Raw genomic sequence first — 25,035 nt, 5'->3', positions numbered from 1 at the left:
ATCCAAGCACTTTAGCCATGGCTCATTATCCTGTGTAGTCTTCCAAGAAATAACAACCGTGCCAGCGCATATGGACAAGATGACAGCAAAGAGCTTGGAATTCCAGGCATGCCAGGAGAGCCATCTGCTGTGTCTCCTCCTCCCGCCTCTCACAGTTCCACGGTGACCCTGCTGAAAACTAAAGCAATATAAATGGCGGAGTAAACTAAGGATTATAAGTGTAGCCACCAAGTGACTAATGTTAGTAGCTTTCCCTTTGAAGAGGATAGGTTGTGAGGGTTACCATAACTGATACAGGGAACTGGAGAGATGGTTACAAGCATGCGCTGCTCTCGCAGAGGACCCAGGTTCAGTTCCAAGTACCACATGGTGGCTCCCAACCATCTGTAACTCTAGTTCCAGGGCCTTCTTCTGACCTCTACAGGCATCAGGTGTGTGTGTGGTGCATATACATACAGACAGGCAAAACGCTCACACAGTTAAGTAAGCTTTAACAATAACTGATGTATGGAAACACTTAGGACAATGCCTGCTGTATCCAGTATACACACAGATATTATATACATAGATAATCTTAATAATAGTTATGAGTTCTGAAATAACCATTCTGATGCTTTTTAGGAGATGAGAAGAATAAGGAGGAAACCAATAACACTAGGATGCCATCTTTCTAGCCCCTGGCACCAGAGTCAAGTGAAAGAGCCAGTAGGTTATGGGGATTTAAAGCACATCCTTCTTATGCGCGTTGGCAATCACAATCACCATTATGCCTTGGTTTCTGCAGCCCTCACGGCTGTCAGCTTTTACAGGTGCCGCCTGAAGCTTTGTGTGCTGACTTCAGAATCGCTAGCTTAGTTGGGAAGTGTCAGATCCATTAGATCAATAATTCCCCCAGCATGAGACAGGACAGCCCCATGGTGCAGTCCAGGTGTGTCTGCTGACACGCACTTCAGTGCGACCGTGGGGTTGCATGATGCATCACCGTCTACCTGGAAACGGAAAAGCACAAGCTTCGTCGGGTTAAAATAAATGTGATGGGCACTCAGATCTGCTTAGAGTATTCCAACTCTTCCCCTGTAATAATTAAAATGCAATGCATGTATGTGTATCTCCATGTATGTGTGTGCCCTTTCTTAGGTACTCACCTGTGTGTGTCCATGTGGAGGCCAGAGGCCAACTTTGAGCACTTTCCTCTCTCACTCCCCACCTTACATTTAAAAAGAAAAAAAGGAAAAAAAAAAGATTATGTATTCAGTGTTCTGCCTGCAGGGAGAAGAGGGCATCAAATCTCATTACAGATGGTTGTGAGCACATGTGGTTGCTGGGGATTGAACTCAGGACCTTTGGAAGAGCAGACTAAGCTTTTAACCACTGAGCCATCTCTCCAGCCCCCACCTTACATTTTTGAGGCATCTGTTACTGAACCCGAAGCTCACAGATTTGGGTAGACTGCCTGGCCCTCAGGACCCTCCTGTCCCCACTCCCACCCTGAGCACTGGGGACTCACAGGACATGCACTACCACTCCCCAATTTTGTTCTAAGTTTTTTATAATGGAGGAGAAAGTTTATTGTAGATAAAACGGAGAGAACAGCCAGAGACCGGGACTTCTGGGAGAGTCTAGAGCGGATATGACCCAGAGCCATGTGAGGAGACGGGGAGGGGAGGGGATCAGGAAGAGAAGGTGCTGCAGCTGAGAGGGCAAAGGGCTACCAGGGATGCAGCTTCAAGGTACCAGACTTGCATAGCAAGCGCTTTGCTCATTGAACTGTTTCTCCATCCCCAAAATATTAATAATACTTAAAGTATATGAAATTTTGTATCTATTGAGGCAGAGCTGACACTCCTAGACCAACATTAAAAGACATGCAAAATAAGATTCAATGACAAACAAGTTACATAGGAGATTCTAAGCAGAAGTCAAACACAAAACAGCGAACATCCCCAGATGAAAATTTCCCTTGGTGCTGCTGGAACGTAACCTCTGCTACAGATTGAGTCTGGTCTAGGTTTTGTACTCTACAGCAAGTATTCTTAGTGAGGAAACCTGCAGAGAAGTTTCTGGCATTTCTCGTTATAAATGTCGTTTCATGAGGGTCCTCCTATGGCCGCAAAGTCAAGGTGGTCTTTCCCGTGGGTGGAGTAGACAGCATGGACTCTGCACGCCTGGATCCCCATCTTGCCTTGACTTCCTGGGGCTACAAGGAAGGCTGGGAGACCACCATGTCCGGAAGCTCACCTCTCCGTGAACCTGGCTCTTATACTAGCTGCACCTTCTACAAGGAAGGACCTGACTCAAAACTGGGTTTGTAAAAAAGGCTTGAGACAAACACCCTGAAAGACACATAAAATCAAATGCTATATTTTGAGCGACCTAAGAAAGTTATACATCTTAAATTTGATAAAACTATACTGATATCGCTCGTGGGGGGGGGGGAGAATCTTGATAGAGACCCGTGGTTTCGTGTCTCAAGGAAGAGATAGTAAAGCAAAAGAAACTGATTTCATATCAACTCAGTCGCTGACTAGAAGATCCCAGCCGGAAGGGGCCGGAGCAATGGCTCAGCAGCTACGAGCACTGGCAGTTCTCCCGGAAGACCCTGGTTTGCGCAGGATCCACAGGGCACCTTATTACCCTCTGTAATTTCAGTCCCGGAGGATCCAATGCTCTATTATTTCTGGCCTCTGTGGGCACTAGGCATGCATGTTGTGCGCAGACATACACGCAGACAAACCACACAATACATAAAAGAAATTCAATTAAAATTTAAAACCTATAATGGAATTGAAACCATAAAAAACTTTAAAAAAAATCCTGACTAACTGATACCAGTGAATGAGAGTGTGCATCGCCCCTTGCTCTAATCAGAGGCCTAGATTTGAAAGACATTAATAACGGGATTATTGAAGAGAATGAAGTCAGTTGGGTCATTACAGTAAGTAAAAATTAAATGGACATACATGTAAAGTGTGTATCTTTACACAATGAATGTTTGGGCTTTATCTTTACACTCAGGGGTACATGAGAGAGAGGGAAGCAGAATTAGCTCCCTGTTTCTCTCTTTTGGACTTTGAGCCGCATCTCTCACTCCAAGTGTATCCAGTCCACTCTGGACCCGCTGCGCCTCTTCCCTCCCATCAGACCCCCTGCGCCTCTTCCCTCCCATCATCTCTCTTTCGCTGTCTCTCTGCCTCTCACATCCCAGCCTCCATTCCAGAAACGTGGTCTGAAGTAAAAGTAATTAACTCACTCAGTGACTCCTGGGCAGCCTGTGTCAGGTTCTGCAAGGAAGCCAGCTACACCAAGGTTTCGAAGTGAGTCTTAAATTATGTGACCATTAATCATGAGACGGACAGCTATTCTGAATGGGAGATTTTTAGGGACCCCTCTACCAGGAACCAGTGTTTCCTTCTGCTAGCCCCCCTTCCCTCTGTGCCCAGCCCTTCTTCCAAGACAGGGGATTGGCTGCTTGCCAAGCCACAGCCTGGCGTGGAAGAATAGCATGTGCGGTAAGATCAGAATAGCAGGATGAACTTTTCAGCAGAAATGTCAGCCCTTGTGTGTGCTGAAGTTGCTCGAGGACGTAGCTGCCCAATCACACAGGGAGGCTGTGCAGTCACACCTACGCCAGAGATTTAGGAAACTTCTTTACAGTTCTCTTTGAGGGTTGCAACATATTAACGTCTTTAGCTTGAAATACACCTCTGAATTTTGATCGTTCTTTTTAAACCCATTAAAAAGTCATTTAAATTTAAATATAGCTCTTAAACTTGGTTAAATATCATTCGAGGTGAAAACAAACATAGCTTAAAAGCCCCATGCAGGTAAGTTATTCTACCCCTTCTGATGTCCGCGTCTACCTGCAGCTGTTGAACACATGCTGCCAGAGGAGATAACATGGTTCACAACTAGTTCTGAATGTCATTCCAGACTTTAAAAATAATCACAGGATCTCTTTAGGTGTCTCCATCAGATGGAAATGGACTATATATAAATATTCTAATTTTTAAACAAAATTCCCAGGCAGGCAAGGTGACCTGGTGTATAAAAGCACTTGTCACATAAGCCTGAAGATCTGAATTCAGTTCCCAGAACTCAGGTAAAGATAGAAGACACACTTGTGCACATCCATAATCCTGGCATTTCTACCACAAGATGAAATGCAGAGACAAGAGAGTTGCCTGGAATCTTGAAGGCCCGCTAGACTGGAGTATGGTGCGCAACATCACACAAGAAAGACCCTGCCTCAAGCAGGGTAGAAGGTGAGAACTTACTTCCCAAAAGATGTCCTGACTTCCACATGCATTGTGTGGCCCTATGCACTTGTGTGCACTTGCATTCAACACACGCACACTCACATGTGCACGCGCGTGCGCGCACACACACACACACATATGCACACATACTCACACGTGCACACACACGTTCTTTTTGTTTTACAGAAAGAGGGCAGAAAGGACTCTTGAAGGTTACTGTACCCAGTGCCTGGCCTCTCCATCTGGATTAGCATACTTGGAAGAGGAATGCCAGTAGGCCTCCTGAGCTGGCACAGAGCCAGGTTTCCTTGACAACCACCTCCTTAAATCTGGTACCAAGCGCCACCTGCTGTCCACAACAAGCAGGCATCCCGCAGAAAATCTAAGAGGTTTAAGGAGGCAGAGGAAGCTGAAGGACATGCCCAGACGGTGTAAACAGGACCAAGAAGGCAGGAAGCAGGATGAATTGTTATTACCCACGAAGGATTTGTGTGGGTGCCGTGGAAGATAATAATGTAACATCCGTGACCTATAGACATGAAGGTGTGTCTGTGTGTGTTTATGTGCACATACATGCACATGCATGTGAAGGCCAGAAGACCTTTGCCATTCCTGGAAGTGCTGTCCACCTTGTTTTTTTAAGATAGTAAGACGGATGTCTCATTGGTCCAGAGCTTGCTAAGTAGGCTAGAGTGTCTTGCCAGGGAACCCCAGGGATCAGTGTGTCCCTACCTCTGCAGCACCAGGATTGCAAGCAGCACTGTCAGCACAGATTGTTTTAGTGGATTCTAGGGGATTGAACTCTGATCATCAAGCACTTTATGTCATCCCAGCCTATGATTGACAGTCTTAGAAAGCAGGAAATCTGGTGTAGAGGGTGTGGGGACGGAGTCCAGCGGTCTTACTTCCACTTTGCCGTGCATCAGCAGTCACTCCATGGCAGAAATGTTGGTAGGTCTCTGTCTCCTCCCTACGTAGATAACATAATTCAAGCCTCACGAGCGGCACACTGTAGAGATACTTAATTTGTATTTTAATAAATAAAGCTTACTGAAGGTCAGAGAGTAAAACAGCCCCACTGATCAGCCTTCCAGACCAGGCAGGGGTGACACAGACCTTTAATCCCAGTAGCCACATTAGTTTGCCATAATAATCAGGCAGTAGTGGTGCACGTCTTTATTCCCAGCCCTAGAGAAGAATATAAGATGGGGGAACAGCTCTCACACACAGCCTCATTCTGAGATTCCTGGAGGCAGGATCGCCGTTATGGACTGAGGTAGAGGTAAGAGCCAGTGGCTGGCTGTTTTGCTTTTCTGACCTTCAGGTTGAACCCCAATATCTATCTCTGGGTTTTTATTAATTTTGCTACAGCACCTGAAAGCAGACTTAAGTCGTGGTGGAGACTTTAAGCTTAGGGAAGGTTGATGAGTTTCCTGAGTCCGCTCAGCTTGTGGCAGAGCTGGAGCAGAGATGTCCTACTTGGCCCTGAGCTTGCTATTCACTTTGCTCTCAGCTAACACTTGTTTACCAATGAAAATTGTATCTGTGTGGTGGCAGACACCACACATCACCCCACACGGCACCCCTGGTGCCACCCCTGCCATACCCTAAGGTAAGTTGCACCATGACTTAGGATGGCTGCTTCCCCTGCTACCCGGGCAATAGTCCGGAACTGCAGTGGAGACAGATTTTAAGATGTTTAGCCCACAGAAGGTGTCATCTTCTTAGCCCTCTTAGACATAAAGGCAGGAGACTAGAGAGCAGAAAGGGAGACTGTCCTGATGTACATATGGTCTCCGTTCCCCGGAGCAAAGCTGTTCATGTACAGCCAGGGCTGTTCTGAACCACTAGGAAAGTTTGGTGCCATCTTCTTTCATGGATGTGTGATTTCCAGGCCTCATCTAAAACAAATGATTTCCCAGTAAAAGTCAGGGTCACGGAGTTACATCCCCCTGCCCCCGACAACGGCTGGCTGAATTCCTATTCTTGCTGGAAGGCCAAGAACTTCACCCAACCAGAGCAGCGAGGGATAGTATATGCCCTCCATCCCGCAGCACCCCAGTTAGTCAGCCGGAAGCACCGCGCATTGCTCGAGCCTGAGAGAAATTACAGACATGAGGAAAGACAAACATGGAGGAAATGAGGTTCCCCCCCAAAGTGTCTCCAGGAGCTCTTCTCCCGACTCACAAACCTCTGACTTCTCGAAAATGCAACTGAAAGTTTGGAGTTACTTTCGTCCAGCAAATGCATGGGCTGTGACCCCTCTGTGTTGGGTCTCTTTCTCCATCCGTCTTCTGAGATCTCCAAGAGCGTTTCTCCACCCACTGCCTGCACTGTTGAGTGGGCTGGGGTTCATTGCATGGGGCATGCAGAATAATTTGAGCCCTGAAGAAACTTTGGAGTGAACTAGATCATGTTTGTGGGTGCTCATCAGAAACTGGCAAGGACTGCGAGCATGGTGGGGTAGTTTGGTGCAGGACTTGATTCCATTGACCATCACAGGATGTCCAAAGTAAATGTCTAGAGAGAGGGAGGAGAACCAGGGAAACAGGCAGGAGTGTACAAGTTACTCGGCTCCAACCTTTGTCTTTGAGTCTACCAATCAGTTCCCAAATCAAGATACAGAGATTTATTATTAATTCTGATTGCTTGGCCTTAGCTTAGGCACGTTTCTGGCCAGCTCTTTTAACTTAACCTCTTTCTCTTCATCTACCTTTTGCCTTGTCTCCCTTTCTTGCCAATCTCTATGTCTGGCTGCCTCCCGGACTCTTGCCCTGGGCGTCTCCCTTGCTCTCACCTTGTCTTTTTCCTCTTATTCTTCTCTTCCTGAGCCTAGATTTCTCCTCTTATTTATTCTGCCTGGCAGCCCTACCTATCCCTCTCCTGCCTAGTTATTGGCCATTTAGCTTTGTGTTAGACTGATCAGGTGCCTTAGGCAGACAAGGTGAAGCAAACAACACGTCTCTACATAATTAGACACACACCCTTACATCATTAAACACCTGCAGCATAAACAAAAGCAGCACACCTTACACAGTTACAGCACGATTCTGCAGCGTAAACAAAGGCAACACACGTTTGCCGAGTTAAAATACTATTCCACAACAGTTACTCCACTGCTCTGAGCCTTGCTTTCCTCACTTGAAACGTTAACACATGGTGGTTCTAGTTTTGTGGAGGTACCGGAAGCCTAACCCTGCCATTTAGTGGTTATGCATCCCTGACTTCAAATCTGTATAGCTCCTCTCACACGTTTAAAATAACAATGATAACATCAAATATCTTGTAGGCTTCCTGTGAGAATCAAACAAATGGCACAAGTTGTGTCCAGAACATGTAGACATTCGATAACTGTAGCAGTTTCCACACGGGGAGCCAGGTGATGACCGAGTGAGACTCCGTGATGGCCAATCACCCTGTCAACTTGATAGGACTTAGAATCTCCATAGAGACAAACATGTGGGCTTATTTGTGAAGTCTTTTATGTATACTTCTTTATTGAAATAATTCTCTCACTCGAGATATTTCATGCATGCATGCATGCATGCTAATGTATAACACTATTCCTAAAGATCCCCAAATGGGCAAACAATAAAGGATTTGCATCTTGTCCTGCAGGCTGTGCATGGCAAATATTAGAGCCATCTGCTAACGACAGCCTCTGTACGCAGAGCCTCCATAGGTTCATGCAAGCATGAGAATAGCAGTCCCAATATTCAGGAAACTGGTTAATTCTTCAGCAGAGAAAGAAGAGAACCAAGGTATACACAGGAGGCTTCCACCATAATGTAGCAGCTTTTGTTTTTTGTTTTGTTTTGTTTTAATGCTAGGGCCAGAGCACAGGTACTCTATTAGTCTCTAGAATTTCATTTTCAAAAATCTCTGTATGTAAATGTGAAAGAAGAAAAATATCCAGAGAAAAAGAAAAGGCAAGGAAGACATATGGGAAAGCCGGTCGAAAACCACCTCCAGGACGTGAAAACAATCGGGAAGAGGACACGTGTCCAGTCATCCTTCCAGGACTTAATTCCAAGTCCTAGAAAGGGGCTGGAGAGATGGCTCAACAACCAAGACTGCTTGGTTCTCTTCCTGAAGACCCAAGTTCAGTTCCTCCCCATTATCAGTTGGCCGATGACAGCTGTAACACCAGCTCTGAGGATCTAATGTCCTCTTTCTGGACTCCATGGATACAAATGCACACACACAGTCACACAGATACACACACACACAAACAAAAGAAAGTTAATCTTTGAAAAAAGTTAAAAATAATTGGAAACAATAGTGCAACATGCCAAGATCTGTAGAACACAGAAAAGCAGTATTGTGAGTCTATAACAAAAAACACAGAAGAAATTTTAAAAACCTCCTCAGACCACGTAAGAATTCCCTACAATACCTAAGAAATAAAAAAAAAATTAACTGAAATTTTGTATAAGAAAAGAAATAATAAAGATCAAAGCAAATAGATCAGATCATGATGTAAAAAGATATAAAATATCAATGAAACAGAATTGGTTTTAAAGAAGCAAATTTGGCCTTTAAGAAGACTAACCAAGAGAAAAGATGAGACACCTAATGAAACTAGAGACGAAGAGGGAGAAACTACAGCTGACAACCAAAGACAGGCAAAGGAGCATAAGCTGCTCTGAGCGTCTGAAACCACTGGAAAGCACACACAGCCTAAGCTATTACAAAACATGGAAAGACTCCCAAGCCAGGTTACACTGATACAAAACCCAGCAAACATAAAACATAGCTTTTTCTCTACATCATGATGAACACAGTTATCTTCCAAATCCGTTTATCTTCCTCGAATGCTAGTAAACTAAATTTTCAGCACATCAGAAAGACAACACATCACGGTCATATAAGATTCATGCCTAGAACAAAAGGATGGTTCAATACACACAAATTGATAAATATGATACTCAGGGATATAAGCAAATTATTATATTAATAGAGACAGAAAATTATTCTATGATTCAAAGTCCTTCACAGTAAAAACTTTCAACAAATTAGGTATAAAATAAATTTAACTCCAAATACTAAGAAGTATTCATTAAAATCACACAACCAGTTTCATACTAAGTGCAGCAAAGTAGAATCAACTTTCCCTGATTTAATTTCAGATAGAACTAGAAATATAAGCAGTAGCTATTAGGCAAGAGAAAAAATAAAGGATATTCACAAAGGAAAGAAAGAAGTTAAACTATTTGTGTTTGCAAATGACATACGTTTATACACATAGAAAAATTAAACACAAAATTTATAACTTAAAAACAACTTCAATAAAATTACAGGACACAAATATGCAAAAACGACAGCATGTTTTCTTGTTAGTACTGAATTTACTAGCAAAATGATGGTCACAAGTTATTTAGGAATAAATGTGACCAAGGAAGCAAATGACCTTCACAAAGAAATTATAAAAGTTATAAAACACTGGTGAAAGTATCAACAGAGGACACAACAACGTGGAAAGATATGGTGTGCTCAAAGAGCAGAGCTCCATGGTGTAAGCAAAATGAGAACATTCGAAATCCCCCAGGACTGTAAGGGCGCTGTGCGAAGCAATTCTACCCTCATATGAGAATGAAAATCCAGTCTGTTCATAACAACTATAGCTGAAACAGCCAAAGGACAGTGCTGAAAAACTCTGTGAGTTTTGACATTCAAAACATAACATGTGGGGCTGGGGAGATGGCCCAACAGTGAAGACCACTTGATCTTCCAGAGAATCCAAGTTCAGTTCCCATCACCTGCATGGTGGCTCAGGACCATCTGTAACTTCAGTTTCATAGTATCTGAACACCTTCTTCTGGATTCTAAGGACACGGCGTACACACATGGCAAGTATACATGCAGGAAAACAATGCAGCTATGCAATAAAATAATTATTTTAAGAACATAAGATGTGTATGGAGAGAGCAATAGGAGAGTTACTGTGTTCTGGTGGATGTTAAACTGGGTATTAAACAGCTTGAAGCGACTACTTTAAGTACAAAGAGTTCTGCTTGAGGCTTTCAGTGACCACAGGGGAAAAATCACTAGTGTAAGCACATACAAACATACACTTTTTTTTTGAGTGGCAGAGATTCCAATCATAGGACAACAGAAAACCACAAAACCACAGTATTAACAGCAATTGAGGAAGAAAAAAAAATATCTACTAAGTTAGCAGAAAACGGTAACAAAATAGCAACGAAGTCCTTGCCTACTCAGTATGTACGGATTAACTTCTCACTCAAAGGATAAAAATGACTCAGTTATAGGCTTCCTACAAGACATTACCTCATGTATAAGAGCACAGGCCAAAGTGAAAGTCAGTAAAAGATGCTCCACATAAGGAAAAGGCCAAGCAAACAGAGCGAAGTATATTTAGATCAGTCAAATGGAATTAAAGTCAAAAAACTGTCCAGAAGAGATACAAACAAATATTATACAATGATGAAGTGGTCAATTCAGGAGTAGACAAAAGCTGTAAGTATATCCAAAAGAATAAAAACTGTGTATGTATACCTAAAGAAGAAATAAAAACTGAAGGGAGAGACGGATTGTTATGAGGTTCCAGTAACCATTTTCAGCAGTAGATGAATCATCTAGATTAAAAACTTAATGAGGAAACACTCAACTTGAGCAGTGCTTGCAATGGAATGGACCTGGCAGACATCTACAGCACATCCCACACATCAGCAATAGAATAGTATTCTTCTCAAATGCACATGGGGCATCCTATAGGGAAGATTACATCTTAAGAAGACTGAAGCCATATGAAAGAGTTCTTTCCAAACACTTTTGTTGTTGTTGTTTTGTTTTGTTTTGCTGTGTTTTGTTTTGTTTCTCGAGACAGGGTTTCTCTGTAGCTTTGGAGCCTGTCCTGGTACTAGCTATAGTAGATCAGACTGACCTCGAACTCACGGAGATGCCTGTCTCTGCCTCCCAAGTGCTGGGATTAAAAGCCTGTGCTACCAACACCAGGCCTTTCCAAACACTTTTATAGAATTAAACGTCAAGAGCAGGAGGAATTTCAGATAATTTACATGAGAAGTATGCCCTCTGTAACCGTGCACTGGAATGAGTCAGGGACTGAAAAATAGTAATTAGGGCTGGAGAGATGGCTCAGCAGTTAGGAGCTCCGGCTGCTCTTCTAGAGGGCCTGAGTTAAGATCCCAGGACCCATATGGCAGTTCACAACTGTCTTTAACTCTAGTTCGAGAGAAACTGATACCCTCACACAGACATACATGCAGGCAAAACACCAATGCACACAAAATAAAGATAATAAAGAAATAAATTTTAAAAAAAAAGAAAACAGTAACTAATCAGTCCTGAGCATGCGCAGACTTTGATTCAGCTCTTTACTCTCTAAATACTGTGGTTGTGTACAGAACTCGGAGAATGTGCACAGGCCACACACAAACGCGACTCCTGAAAAAGCAATGCGGTCATGAAGTAACCAAAAAGGAAATTAAGTTATCTTAAGCCTGGCAGTGGTGGTGAATGTCTTTAATGCCAGCACTCGGGAGGCAGAGGCAGGTGGATCTTCGTGAGTTCGAGGGCAGTCTGGTCTACAAGAATTAGCTCCAGGACAGCTAGAGCTATTACACAGCAAAACCCTACCTTGAAAAAACAAACAAAACAAAGGAATTGTCTTGAGACAAACAAAAACGGAAACTCAACACACTAAAACTTATGGGGGCAGCAGAAGTTCTAGAGGTTTTTATACAAATAAGTGTTCACATCAAAAAGAAAAAAGAACCCAAACTGCTGAGTGTCCACTCTTCAATGAACCAGCAAAGGAATTAAGCTGGTGGCCACCAAGAAGGGTGAAACAAAGCAGAAATTAAAGACTGCACAAAACCCAACAGAACGAAGAGCTGGTCTCAGATAGTTTCAATGACAAACTCTCACTTAGCTCAACTATGAGAGAGAAGGCTCAAATAAAATCATAAAGAAAGAGTATGTATCTCATCGGAGTCCACAGAAACACCAACCATCATGAGGTTAAGTAATTACACATCAATACATCAGGAAACCTAGCAGAAGTGGATAAATCCCTATGCTCAGATATTTTTCCAAGATCTAATCGTGAAGAAACAAAGTCTGTGCAGACCAACCATGCACAAATCGATTTAATCATAATAAAGCAACTCCCTGTGGGGGGGGATGTCAGGTCACGATGGGTATGTTCTTGACTTCTACCCACCAATGCACAGAAGAGCTAACATGAATTCTCCGTTCCTCTACCCCACCTCTAAATCAAAGAGGAAGAAGTATTTTCAAACTGTTGCTATGAGATCAGCCTTAGCAGATGGCAAAGCCAGACAAGCACGGGCTGAGAAAAGGAGCCACAGGCTGATGCTCTCAATAGTAGAGGTATAAGGTATTCTAACACTAAATAAACTCAATCCCCACACACACTGAATGGACCATTTTCTGTGACCAAGATACAAGGGCAGCAACTTGAGACATCAATAGATGTGTTTAAAATGACTAATGTTTGGATAAACTGAACTGCATAGTTCATAATTGCTCTGGTGCAATTGTTCTACACTGTGTACACAGACTGAGTCAGCATAACGTACCCCATAAAGTTGCATGAATACTATGTCTTCTTTAAAAAATCAATAAATATACTATATGACATTTAAATAATGAAAAACAAAAGCCTTGTGGCCTCTTCTTTAACTACAGAAAACTGATAAAGTTCAACATTCTTTCGTGATCAAAAAAAAAAAACTTGTCAACAGACTGGACACAAAGGAAGTTAACACAACATAATAAAAGCCACTTGGGAAGTCCCTGGTGTTAGAGTCTTTCTTCCAAATGACTCTAGTTTCAAGTTGACAAAACAGCAACAACAACAACAACAAAACAAAACAAAACAAAAACTTAACCAGCACATACAATAAATGGATTTGAAAATAAATAAATAACTTAAACATATAAACAGAAACTGTAAAATTAAAAAAATCATTCAAACAAACAATTACAATAACAAAAAAAATCCATGGTGAAGCATTCCCTATTGTTCATCAAGGGAATGATTTTTTTTAATTTGATATCAAAAAAGCAGATCTCAAAAACAGAAAATGAAGCTATAAGAAAATAAAAAGCTTTTGAGCCCAAAACAAAATTAACAGTAGAAGGACAAAGCCCAGAGATGGAAAGAAACATTTGCATTCTGTCATTCTAATAAGGACTTAGTAGTCAAAACACACGAGGAATTTAAGTAACTCAGTATCAAGAAAACAAAAAGCAAATGGGTGAAAATAGCTCAGCTGGGAGAGCATTAGGCTGAAAGAAAAAACCACGCAATTTTAATACAGAACAGAGGGGCTACAACTGGGGCTCAGGGGAACACACCTGCCTGCCTTGTGAAGCCCTCGGTTCAACCCCCAGCTTTGAAAAGAGAGGGTGGGGAGGAAACATGAGCAGGAATCTGAACAGGTGTTTCTCAGGCAGAGCCAAACAATAAAGAATGAAAAAAATGAAATTTATGCTTTGGCAATGCTGAATGAAGCATGCATGGGCAGCCTGTCTGTGGTGGTTCTGTTGAACTTGTCCATATTGGGTTTCATGGTCTAAGCTGATGAGAACAACTGACCAGATCTCTCCCTCAAGAGGGCACCAGACCTCATTACAGATGGTTGTGAGCCACCATGTGGTGCCAGGGAATTGAACTCAGGACCTTTGGAAAAACAGGCAGTGCTCTTAACCGCTGAGCCATCTCTAATGCACCAATGAAAAGGGTGTAAGAAAAGGTATATGACACACTTGGCCTGTGGGGATGAGCCTTAGCACAGCCTCTACCGAAAAACACAGAGTAAAGCAGAAGTACCGTGTGAGGGACAAGCCCAGCCTCCGGGTCCTTACCCGGTTTGGAATCTGTTTCATGAAGACTTGCGTGTAGTTGGTATGTGCCATGAAGACTTGCGTGTAGTTGGTGTGTGCCATGAAGACTTGCGTGTAGTTGGTGTGTGCCATGTTCACTGCGGGACTATTTCACCATAGCCACGTGTTGGGAGATTTCCTCTGCCAGGAAGGCACAAATACCACCTACTCTCCTTTCAAGGGAAAACCAAAGTAAGAGTTTACTCAGTTCTCCCTGGGGTGCCAATGAGTTTGGTGGCTTGCTTACAGCACATGGGTGAGGGATCACCGGCAGGACTGTGGGCGACCCTAGAGCACCCACACTGGAAAGTCTCCCTCCAGGACAGAAGACGGCTTCCCCGTAGCCATGTAGGCAGAGCCCTTGCCTTTGTTTCTTCCCCTTAGTTATATACTCTAGATCCTCTCTTGACTTCTCCCCACCCCAGGCCCTGTAATTAGGGCAGAATTGGAGGAGCAACTGAAGTCTCAGGTGAGGTCCAGTGACCCTTGCCACTCCACCCCTCCCATGAGAGAATGGCAAAGTCCCCAGGCCCATCTGTGTTGACTGACAATAAGCAGGCATGGTGGATCTCACGGAGATGGTGCCTGGCTGTTCAAAGGACTCGGAAAATGAAGATCCATGGTCAGAAGCAGGAGGGCTATGCTGTTCTCTGTGGTACCTGTCACAATAGAGTCGACAATTCCGTACAGTTCAAGATTGCCGAGTTAATTTCTCAGATTCTCACTTGGAAAATGATGAGCGTTTGAAGCAGAGAATGTGCTAATGACTTTGGCTTAATTGTTGCACGCTGTACCCATTAATCTCAGCCCTACACTGCAGCCCACAAATTTAGACAAGCTTAATTTACAAGGAAGTCAAACAGAAAGGAAATTGTTTTGATGTTATCAAAGGTTTTTGTTCACTCGTAAGCTTTGGACTTCGGATGCCAAAGCATGTCATAAGAAGGTAGTTGGTTTCCACGCAGATCTCAAAACGCAGAGAAACAGGTGAAAATCCTGAGGCTTTACCTTCCTCTGTCTCCTTCCTGCCAGTTAGCAAAGAACTGGCAAAGATAAAAGAGGTAGCCAGGCCTTTTTCAGGGACTTAGGTATGGAAGCAAAAGCAGATGGTGAGGCAAAGGCAGGGAGACTGACATTTCGGGGTGAGTGTTCTGAGGAACCTCAGACTCAAGTCACTCTGAGACGCCGTGAAGCACAATGCTTGCTCACCCTTCTGCTCAGGGCAGAGCCAAAGGAAAGCCCTAGATATACTGGGTCCCTTCCAGTTCTTTTTAGCCCACTGATATATATAGGAAGGAAGGTTTCTGTGAAAACAATGCTGAAAGTCCTCCTGCGGGACCGACGGGGGCGGGGGGAGGTGTGTGTGTGTGTGTGTGTGTGTGTGTGTGCGTGTGTGTGCATGGAACCACAGAGAGGAGTTTCCCCAATGTCAACAGTTTGGTTTAACCTAGCACAAAACAATAGAGGAGGGTTCCTGAGAAGTATGGCCTCTGCCTGGCTGGGTGTGTGCAGTTTCCTGGTGCAAGAATTGGACAAGTGTGTTCACTAAGCTCTCAGATGTTCTTGGATCTGAGCAAGGCTGCTTTGTGAGTGTGAGCATACACACACACACACACACACACACACACACACACACAGAGTAGAGGGCAGGAACTTCTACCTGAATGAGACAAAGCTCAGCATAATAGACCAGAACAGAAGACCAGGGTGCAGGCAGATGAGGTGCTGGGAGGATCTGGGAGTCAATAGTAACACAGCGGCATCCAAACACCCAGGCGACTGAACCTCGGACTCATCTGAGCTCCCGTTTGCAAACAGAACATTTCCAGCGTTCTTCACGCGGTTCCTATGAGACGGTGCTGTTCTATCAACTTCCATGAAGGCTACTTACCGCTTTCAGATGGGACATGGGAGCTCCTTCAGCTGAGAAGGACACAAAATATCCTCAAAGCAAAATTTCTTTGCTTTTGTTGTTCTTGCTTTGGGTCTTGATTTCACAGTTCCTTGGGAAGTTCCCTTTACTTCTTCTGTTCATTCTTGTACAGAGTATACACCTCTGGGCAACTGGGCAGAGCCGTCCTTTGATGCCCTGGCCTGGCCCCTTACAGGCTTCCTGACGGTACCTATTAGCAGGAAACGGAGGCTGGCCAGACAGTCTCCCTAATGAGGATGAGCCAAATTGACTCAATGTAACAAATTTGGTAGGCATAGCCTGATGCTCCAGATATCCGGCCCTGAAAACCAGAAGGGAGGAAGTTCTCCATTACCCAAAGAGATGAGGGTGTGGGCAAACTGACCTCACACTCAGGAGAGAATGTGGGTCTCTGTAGCACCTCAGACTTAAGGGGGATAAAAGCAGAGAAAGGGAGCCACATGCTGAGACAAGCCTGAAGGCCAGCAGGCAGATAAACATCAGCAAAAGGGACAGGAAGCAACCAGAAAAACAAGGAAAAGAAAACGAGAAGGGAAGTTGTAGTTGTCGAAAACCGGCTTCGACAAAACTCACATGGTCCAGGGTAGGAGCGTGAGGGTTCCAATTATTAGGCAAAAGGAACAGACATAGGAGAAATAAGAGACAGAAACAGAACAGCATCAGGAGGGACATTCAGTGAATACTGAATTCACCTCGTTTATTCTTCCACAGGCTTATGTACTTCACTCCTAAAGGGGAGGTGGGGAGGCAACCGGCTTCATTAGCATGACATGAGGGATAGGCTGGAATTCTCTGCCCTTCGGTTCAGGTGAAGGGGATCTACTTCAACACCCAGAGTACTAATTAACCACACCCTAGGCTTGTTTGTAGCCACACCTGTTGTTAACAACTTTGAGAAAGCAAAACTAAGCCCAAACCCTCTGACCTTCAGACAAGGTGGAGCAGGCTCACATTTTTGGGTCTCCACACTAAGTTATTTCTCTTTCTGCAGTGACAAAAGCATCCTACAGGAGGAAGAGTTTATTTTGGCCTGGAGCCGCAGGATGCAATTCCCTCACGGTGGGAGGGTGGAGGAGGTGAGGGCTGCTGGCTACAGGTAGAGGCAGAGGAAGATGAACGGGAGAGCTCAACTCACTTCCTCCTTTTCATAACTGGCAATGCAGTCCAGTTATGGCGGCTTCCCTGCTTCAGCTAACCCAATCCAGGTCACTCCTCAGAGGTGCATGACCCAGATCTGACCTGATCTAGACAATCCTTTAGATACTAACCTAATCTAGATCACCCCTCTGAGGCATGCCCAGCCACTAATCTCGTTCAGAATATTTGTTTACCCTGAAGATGTGTCTTTGCTGAGGTGCCTTCCAATTGGTTTAATAAAGAGCTGAATGACCAATAGCTAGGCAGGAAGAGGTTAGGCAGGACTTCCAGGGACATAGAGGACTCTGGGAAGGAGAAAGGCAAGGTGCCAGGAGACACAGAGAAGAAACAGGAGGTAGAACGTGGAAGAGAGGTAATGCCACGTGATAGAATGTAGATTAATAGAAATAGCTTTGAGTTATAAGAACTAATTAGGAATGAATCTAAGCTATAGGCTGAGCTTTCATAATTAATAATAAGTCTCCATGTTCTTTGTGGTAGCCTAAAGAAAAAAATCTAACTACACTAACCTAATCTAGATCACAGGCACGCCCAGAGGTTAGCCTCCTAGGTGTTTCTAGACCCTGTCAAGGTGATGGTATGAACCCCTCACAGGCAGTAAAGATGAACTGGGAAGAAGAGGCAGGAAGAGTCAGCGAGGGGGAGGGGAGAGAGCTATGGGAAACCAAGTGGGGGAGAGCACTATTGTCCAGGGGCAGCTGGAATCTAATCTAAAAGGCAGGCCTGCCCACGGTGGCAGGGTCACAGAACAACCTGGTGAGACCACTTCAGAGATGGTAGCTTCCAGGCACTCATGGCCCTTAGTAGAAGCAGATTAACCACCCACAGCACGAGACTTTCAGATTTCTATACAGAGCTAGAAGCTCCCCATCATGTGAAGGCACGGGGCTGTGGAGAAGGCACGGGCTGTGGAGAAGGCACGGGCTGTGGAGAGAAAAAACGCAGACCTTCTGCTGAATCCACGATGCTGCCCAGATGGGTGGATCTGACCTCTGTCCCGCCCACAGCTGGGGTGTAACATTAATCCTGACATTACTAAAATGAGCATATCTGATCACTGTCCCCTCCACAGCTGGTCTACAACAACATCAAAGCAAAACCACAGTTCATATCTTAAAGAGAATGAGTGATAATTTATTCTGGAACCAAGTATAAGTGACCCTGCTGAGAGAGAAGCCCCTCTCCTGCCTCTGGCTGGCCCCTTTTCCTTCTTCCAGCATGAGATTCCTGGGGAAATTCCCACTTTGGGAATCCTTTGTTTCCATAGCCTGATAGGTTGAGAGAAAGCTTCTCTACCTTCCCTACAGTAGCCAGCTTTAAACTACTAGCCACCTAAGGTCATGGGGGTGGGGGGATTCTGTTCCCCCAGACAATGGCTCTGTTGCTGCTGCTAACTAAATCTCTATTGTTCTAATAAAACTCAAGATTCAAAGGCTAGGGTGAAAACCTAGGAGCCCAGAGAGTTAGTTTAGCAACTGGCTAACTTTGTCTCTTTGCTGGCGACCTGGCAGCCACTTCCTTCCACACTGCCTAACTAAAAAGACCCATACTAAGCTCCTCCCTGATGCTTCCTGTCAACCAGTAGCTAACCCCACCTCTCTGAGTCCAGGCTAATTTTATTTCATTAACTCAAAGTCAACACATCTTTACATAGTTGGCAAATGCAGCAAAAAGAAATGTAACACACCTTCACATAGTTAAAGTAATATTCCCAGCACAAACATGTCACACATCTTTGCCCAGTTAAAATAATATTCCACATTGAGAGAAAAGAGTATCTCTGGAATACCTTCACGTCTGCCAGGCTGGCTACAGACTAGGACTCATCTGGGACTCATCTTCAGAACAGGGATTGCTTGTCTCTCCCTTCTGTAGCTCTGCCTGCTTAGATTTCACTTCTGAAACGCGGCTTGACTGAGAGCCTCGCGTTATGATTTATGCAGGGTAATTTCCCGTTTAGAAGATGGTGATTTGACCGTGTTTGATTAGATGAGGACCCAGACACGGAGCATGACATGAATCAGTATCTCTGTAATTCTCAGGTAACTACAACTCAATCAAACAAACCTGTCAGGCTGTGGTTCTAATGAAGTTGGGGGCACAGCATCATGGGAGGAGCATCTGACTGGCAGAGGAAGAAGCACAAACCAGAAGCCTGGCTGGGTAACTGCAGACTGGCTGGATGGAGAGAGACTCTACCAGGGACCTCAAGGCTGGGGTTGGGGATGCTGTGAGTGTGCACAATCCTGCTACACAGCTAACCTGAGACACCCCCCCCACCTCCAGTGCTACACTGCTAACCTGAGACACCCCCCCACCTCCAGCGCTACACTGCTAACCTGAGACACCCCCCCACCTCCAGTACTACACTGCTAACCTGAGACACCCCCCCCCCACCTCCAGCCCTACACTGCTAACCTGAGACACACACATCCCCCCAGCGGCCTGCCTTTGCTTTACCCAATGGAATTGCCACATAGCCCAGGAACCAAACGTGGTCCCCAGACGTTACTTCAGGCCACTGTCACCCCTCACCTCCTTCAGTCTCCTAACTGTCCTTCCCTGTTTCTTCTTCCACCATGGAATGTGTTTTGCTAGATTCTGTTGAAGCCCTGATTTGGGATTTGGGATGGGGTTCCTGAGAAGATAATGAAGTTAAATGCAGTAGCTGGGCTGGGCATGGTAGCACACGCCTTTAATCCATGTGCTTGCAGGCAGAGGCAGGTAAGATCTCGGTGAGTTCCAGTTCAGCCTGGTCTACAGAGCGAGTTCCAAGAAAGCCAAAGCTCTGTCACATATAAATAAATAAATGAAAATAAAACTATGTAAGATGAGATAAGCCATAAAAGCAGGGCCTGGTTAGGTACAGACAGAGCTCATATAAGAAAACTACACCAGAGCTCTCTCTCCTCTCTCTCTCTCTCTCTAATTCAGGTTGTCAGGCTCAGTGGTGCCTTTTCCTACTGAGCCATCTCACCACCCCTTCATGCTCTTTGGGGAGTTTATACAAAAGTGTTAAACTTTGCAAGAGATCTAAGTTTCTGACCCGTTTCGATACATTTAATTAATTAATCAATCAGCCTATTTACTCATCCTGTGGGAAGGACGTGGCTGCAGGAACTGTCCCAGGCTGTGGTAGCGGGAAAGTCGGTGGCTGGTTCCATCCCACAGACAGTTAGAAGCAGAGAGCAAGGGTGGAAGAAGAGGCGCCTTGAACACATAAACCTCACCACCCCTTCATCCCCACAGTGGGCTCACTTCCTCCAGCTGGGCCCTGTCTCCTGAAGGTTCTGCAACATCCCCAGATAGCACCACCACATGGCTGGACACATGAGCCTGTAAGGGGATTTCACATTCAAACCTTTACAGTCCACACCTAGTCCCCAGGGCTCACGGTGACCTCATCACTGCAACAGTTAGGTCAACACTGAAAGTCACCACAGCTTTGGAGGTCCAGTCTTGCTAAAGGTCCAAAGTCTCTTCTGAGACTCAGGACAAACCCCTTCTGTGAGCTAAATGCAAAAGTCAAATCAAAGCCACAACAAAAACAATGAACTTCTAGGATGGGATGACATTAAGGAACGATTCAGTTTGCCAGTGGGAGAAAGTGGAGGATTACCAGGAAAGATTGTGCTAGATCAATAGAAAAGGCCACCAGGGCAAGCACAAAACCCTAAAGTTTGACACCTCCAGTTGACTCCTGTAGTCCCATCCTTCAGTTTGGCCAGTAGCGTGTGTGCTTACTTCTTGGGCTGGCTCCACTGAATGGTTACACTGGATGACCTTTGGGAGGTGTCCTGGATAGATTTTTTATGTCAACTTGACAACAGCTAATCATTTTGAAAGAGGGAACTTCTGTTGAGAAAATTGCCCAGAGTGTGGGCAAGCTTGTGACACATTTTCATGATGGATGATTGATGTGGGAGGGTCCAGCTCCCTGGGAGCGGTGCCACCCCTGGGCAGCTGTCCCTGGGTGCTGTAGGAGAGCAGAGCCAAGTGGAACTTTATAAACCAAGTGGGGAGTATCCTCAGGAGGTAAGGTGTAGCTGCTTTCTTTTATAAAACCAGATCACTATAGGAAAGGGAAACGGCCTTGTTTGATTTCTTTGCCAACACCAAACAAACCTCAATGCTGAGCAAGCCTTGAGGAGCAAGGCAGTTAAGAACAATCTTACTACCCAGTTCCCCACTCCAGATTTCCGCCTGAGTTCCTGCCCTGGCTTCCCTCAGGGCTGGAGGATGGTCTGAGAGTGAAGATAAGCCCTTTGCTCTCTAAGTTGCTTGTCTTAATTAGGGTTTTATTGCTGTGAAGAGACTGTGACCTGACAACTCATATAAAGGAAAACATTTAATTGGAAATGGCTTACAGTTTCAGAGGTTTAGACCCTTATCATCATGACAAGAAGCATGGCAGTGTATGGGCAGACACAATGCTGAAGAAGTAGCTGAGAGTTCCACATCTGGATCAGCAGGCAGCAAGAAGTAAAAGTCACATTAGACCTGGCTTGACATTTGAAACCTCACCCTCTGCCCGACTGTTGATTCATTTTCTCCAACAAAGCCACACCTACTCCAACAAGCCTGGGGGGAGCATTTTTATTCAGACCACCACATTCCACTCCCTGGCCCCATAGGCTTGTAGCCAAATCTTAATGCAGAAATGTTGGAACTAATTGAGTCCTGGCCTTCTGCTGCTCTTCCCTATCTGGAAACTTCTATTGGAAGTTACTAAAAGCTGTGTTTTGCCTAGAGGATCAGAGGATGGAATTTTCACCTGTTGGCCATTGACTGCAGGCTATTTAAGCCTCCAAGGTGCTATTAAAGGGGAGCTTTTTGGTACCAGCGGTGGAAGGTTTGTGTGTCGGTCTGTCTCTGCGTGAGTATTCTCAACCTCCAGCTCCTTGCCCGAAGCTGCGAACTGGGTTTTAGCGCGGAGAGAGCAGAGGGGTGACAGGGCGGGGGGGACAGGGCGCGCGACAATTGGAGGTCCCTCCGAGATATCGGGAACTAGGGAACGCTGAGAGGCCGCCCTCCAAAGGTGAGGGTGGATTGGGGTATGTGTTAATCCTGAAGTCCTTCGCTCGGGTTTCGGTTCCAGGCTGTGCAGGCAAGGCAATTTCGGCCGAGATAAAGAGGTAAGCAAACAGGGTCGTTCCCGGCCAACGGTGACATATTGAGGAGTTAAGATGGGAGCTGTTGGCAGTATCTTTTCTTCTTTGTTCAGAAAAGAGTCAGTCGCTAGGGAGGAGTTTGATGATTTCGAGATTGTAGAAGATAGTGGGGATTCATCAGAAGAAGAGGAGGAAATCATACGTAGGGAAATAAAAAATCTCTATAGAAAACTGAGAAAACGTAAACTAAAAAAAGATTCACAACCAACTCCCTCGGCCCCACCGGTTTATGATGATGAAGGTTGGTGGTCTCAGTTAAGTAAGGGCTTTAACACTGAACGAAACAAAGGAGTTTGTTTCTGTCCTGTACAAATGGTTGCACTGGTGATGGAGGTGCCAGACACTAACAACCCATAGCAAATAATTTGCCAACATTTTGCAATACAATTTAAAGAAATGAAGCAATTAAAGGAAGCTGTAGCTGCATATGGGACTCAAGCACCCTTCACATTGGCCATGGTAGAATCTTTCTCTGCTCTGAATTTAACACCAAGTGATTGGCAGCAATTATGTCTGGGGGAGATTATCTCCTATGGCGAGGGGAATATCAGGAAAATTGTAAGCAAACGGTCCAGTGAAATGCTCTAGCGGGTCAAGCTCAATGTAATTTAGATATGTTAACTGGGGCTGGGACTTACGTTGATTTGCAGAAACAAATTCTATACGATTCAGGAGTATTCGCCCAAATAGCTGCAGCTGCCACTAAAGCTTGGAAGGCCCTACCTAACAAAGCAGCTGGGGATCAATTATCAAAAGTTTTACAAGGACCATCTGAACCATTCCAAGATTATGTAGATAGACTGTTACAATTAGCAGATAGATTGTTTGAAGATGAGACAACAGCCATGTCTATAATAAAGCAACTTGTATTTGAAAATGCCAATAAATATTGTAAGGAAGCTTTACACCATCACAAAACAAGGAGTTTAGATGAATGTATCAGGATATGCAGAGATATAGATGGGAATTTCATTCAAGGCTAGGTTATAGCGGCAGCTATTCAACCTCGGAGAAACATAAGAGGACTGGGAGAGAGGGCCGGAGGCCGTAACTGTTTTAACTGCGGAACTCCTGGTCATTTTCGAAAGGAATGCCCACAGCTGATAATGAAGGGAAGGAGGAAACCTGGCATGTGCCCTAGATGCAGAAGGGGAGCACATTGGGCTAAAGATTGCTTCTCTAAAACAGATATAGATGGGAAACTTCTGCCACGTACCATTAATCAACAGCAGGGAAACTGACAGAGGGCCCTGCTCCAGGGCCTCAAAACCTCAGTGTGTGGAGCAATGACCATGGGACCACAGAGGCCGTGTCCAGTTCCTTCGCAGAGAAATCCTTTTGCATTGCAGACCTTGTCGGAGCCACGCCAGGGAATGCAGGATTGGACCTCTGTGCCTCAGCTGGAGCAGTCTTAACTCCACAAATGGGAGTGCAAGCACTCCCTACAGGAGCATATGGGCCCTTACCACCGGGTACCATGGGACTTATATTAGGCAGAAGCAGTACCCTTTTAAAGGGGATCCAAATACATCCTGGGATAGTAGATGCAGACTATAAAGAGGAGATTAAGATTATGACATCTGTCCAACAGGGGGTGGTGGTAATTCCTCAAGGGGAGCAGATAGCACAATTAGTGTTGATTCCCAACAAGGTTACCAATAATAAACGAGCCCGTGGCAAGCAAGGGTTTGGATCCCCTGGAATGGCTGCTTTCTGGGTTGCACAGTTAAGTGAATGGCCCCAACTTAGAATAACTATAGAGGGAAAGGGCTTTGATGGTAGATTAGATTCTGGGGCAGATGTATCAGTTTTGTCCTTAAAATATTGGCCAAAGGCATGGCCCTTGGAAAAAGGTACTGTGCGGCTGCAGGGAATAGGTCAAACAACTCCAAAAAAGTTCAAAAATATTGAAATGGCATGATGAAGAAGGACGTGAGGGTTTTTTCCAGCCATTTGTTCTTCCCAGCCTGCCTGTCAATCTACGGGGATGTGATCTCTTAGAGATGGGGGCAGTCTTAACAACACAAACTATAAAGGTGTCCCCCCGGAAAGCCACCTCGGTGATGAAAGCTATAGATGGCTAGCCTGTTGGCTAGGGTGAGAGGAATTGTTTGTTTTTCCTCCAGGAACGGACAAGCCCATTTGGGTACCAGAGCAATGTGTTCAGGCTGTGGAAAATGATGAGAAAGAAAGGATCCTGTGATGAGCCTGAGAATGACACCTGTCATTCTCTTGATGAGCCTCCTGGTGAGTCCCAATCAAGCGGAAAGCACTGTGTGAAGCCCGGTAAGGAACCCCCTTGTACTGACCAGTGAGCCAAGCTAGTTCTTTGTATTCATCTTTCTACTCCTCAAACTATACAGCTGGAACTGCTTTAAGCCATATATGGCGATAGAACAGGCTTCTATTAATCAAACTTTTTCCTTTGTGAATGCTTTATGCTTTGTTACATTTTGGGGCTATGAATATTACTTTAAAGGAATCCTATACATATGAGTGTAGTTCCTATCTTTCTTTTATGGAATATTTCTCTGAGAGCCCAGGCACTATTAGATCCCGTGTTTGTTTTAGTTTTCTTTCTTTTTTCTTTTCCTTTTTGTAGTATGGAATAGCACCTTCGGAG

General features: G+C 44.8%; 1 long non-coding RNA gene across 1 annotated transcript; it reads right to left on the bottom strand.

Annotated features, from left to right (window-relative positions):
- Window positions 1–484: 484 nt before the first annotated feature.
- On the bottom strand, window positions 485–19,138 carry LOC125412768 (uncharacterized). Its single transcript, XR_007235692.3, has 4 exons — window positions 19,031–19,138; window positions 16,042–16,384; window positions 1,146–1,207; window positions 485–989 (listed from the first exon to the last, which is right to left on the bottom strand). It is a non-coding gene; the product is annotated as an uncharacterized LOC125412768 (long non-coding RNA).
- Window positions 19,139–25,035: the final 5,897 nt, after the last annotated feature.

This window comes from Myodes glareolus, chromosome 17 (genome assembly GCF_982192425.1).
Source record: "Myodes glareolus chromosome 17, mMyoGla1.1, whole genome shotgun sequence".
NCBI lineage: Eukaryota > Metazoa > Chordata > Mammalia > Rodentia > Cricetidae > Myodes > Myodes glareolus.
The sequence above is the reverse complement of the archived record's forward strand: the minus strand, read 5'-3'. Positions and strand labels throughout refer to the sequence as shown.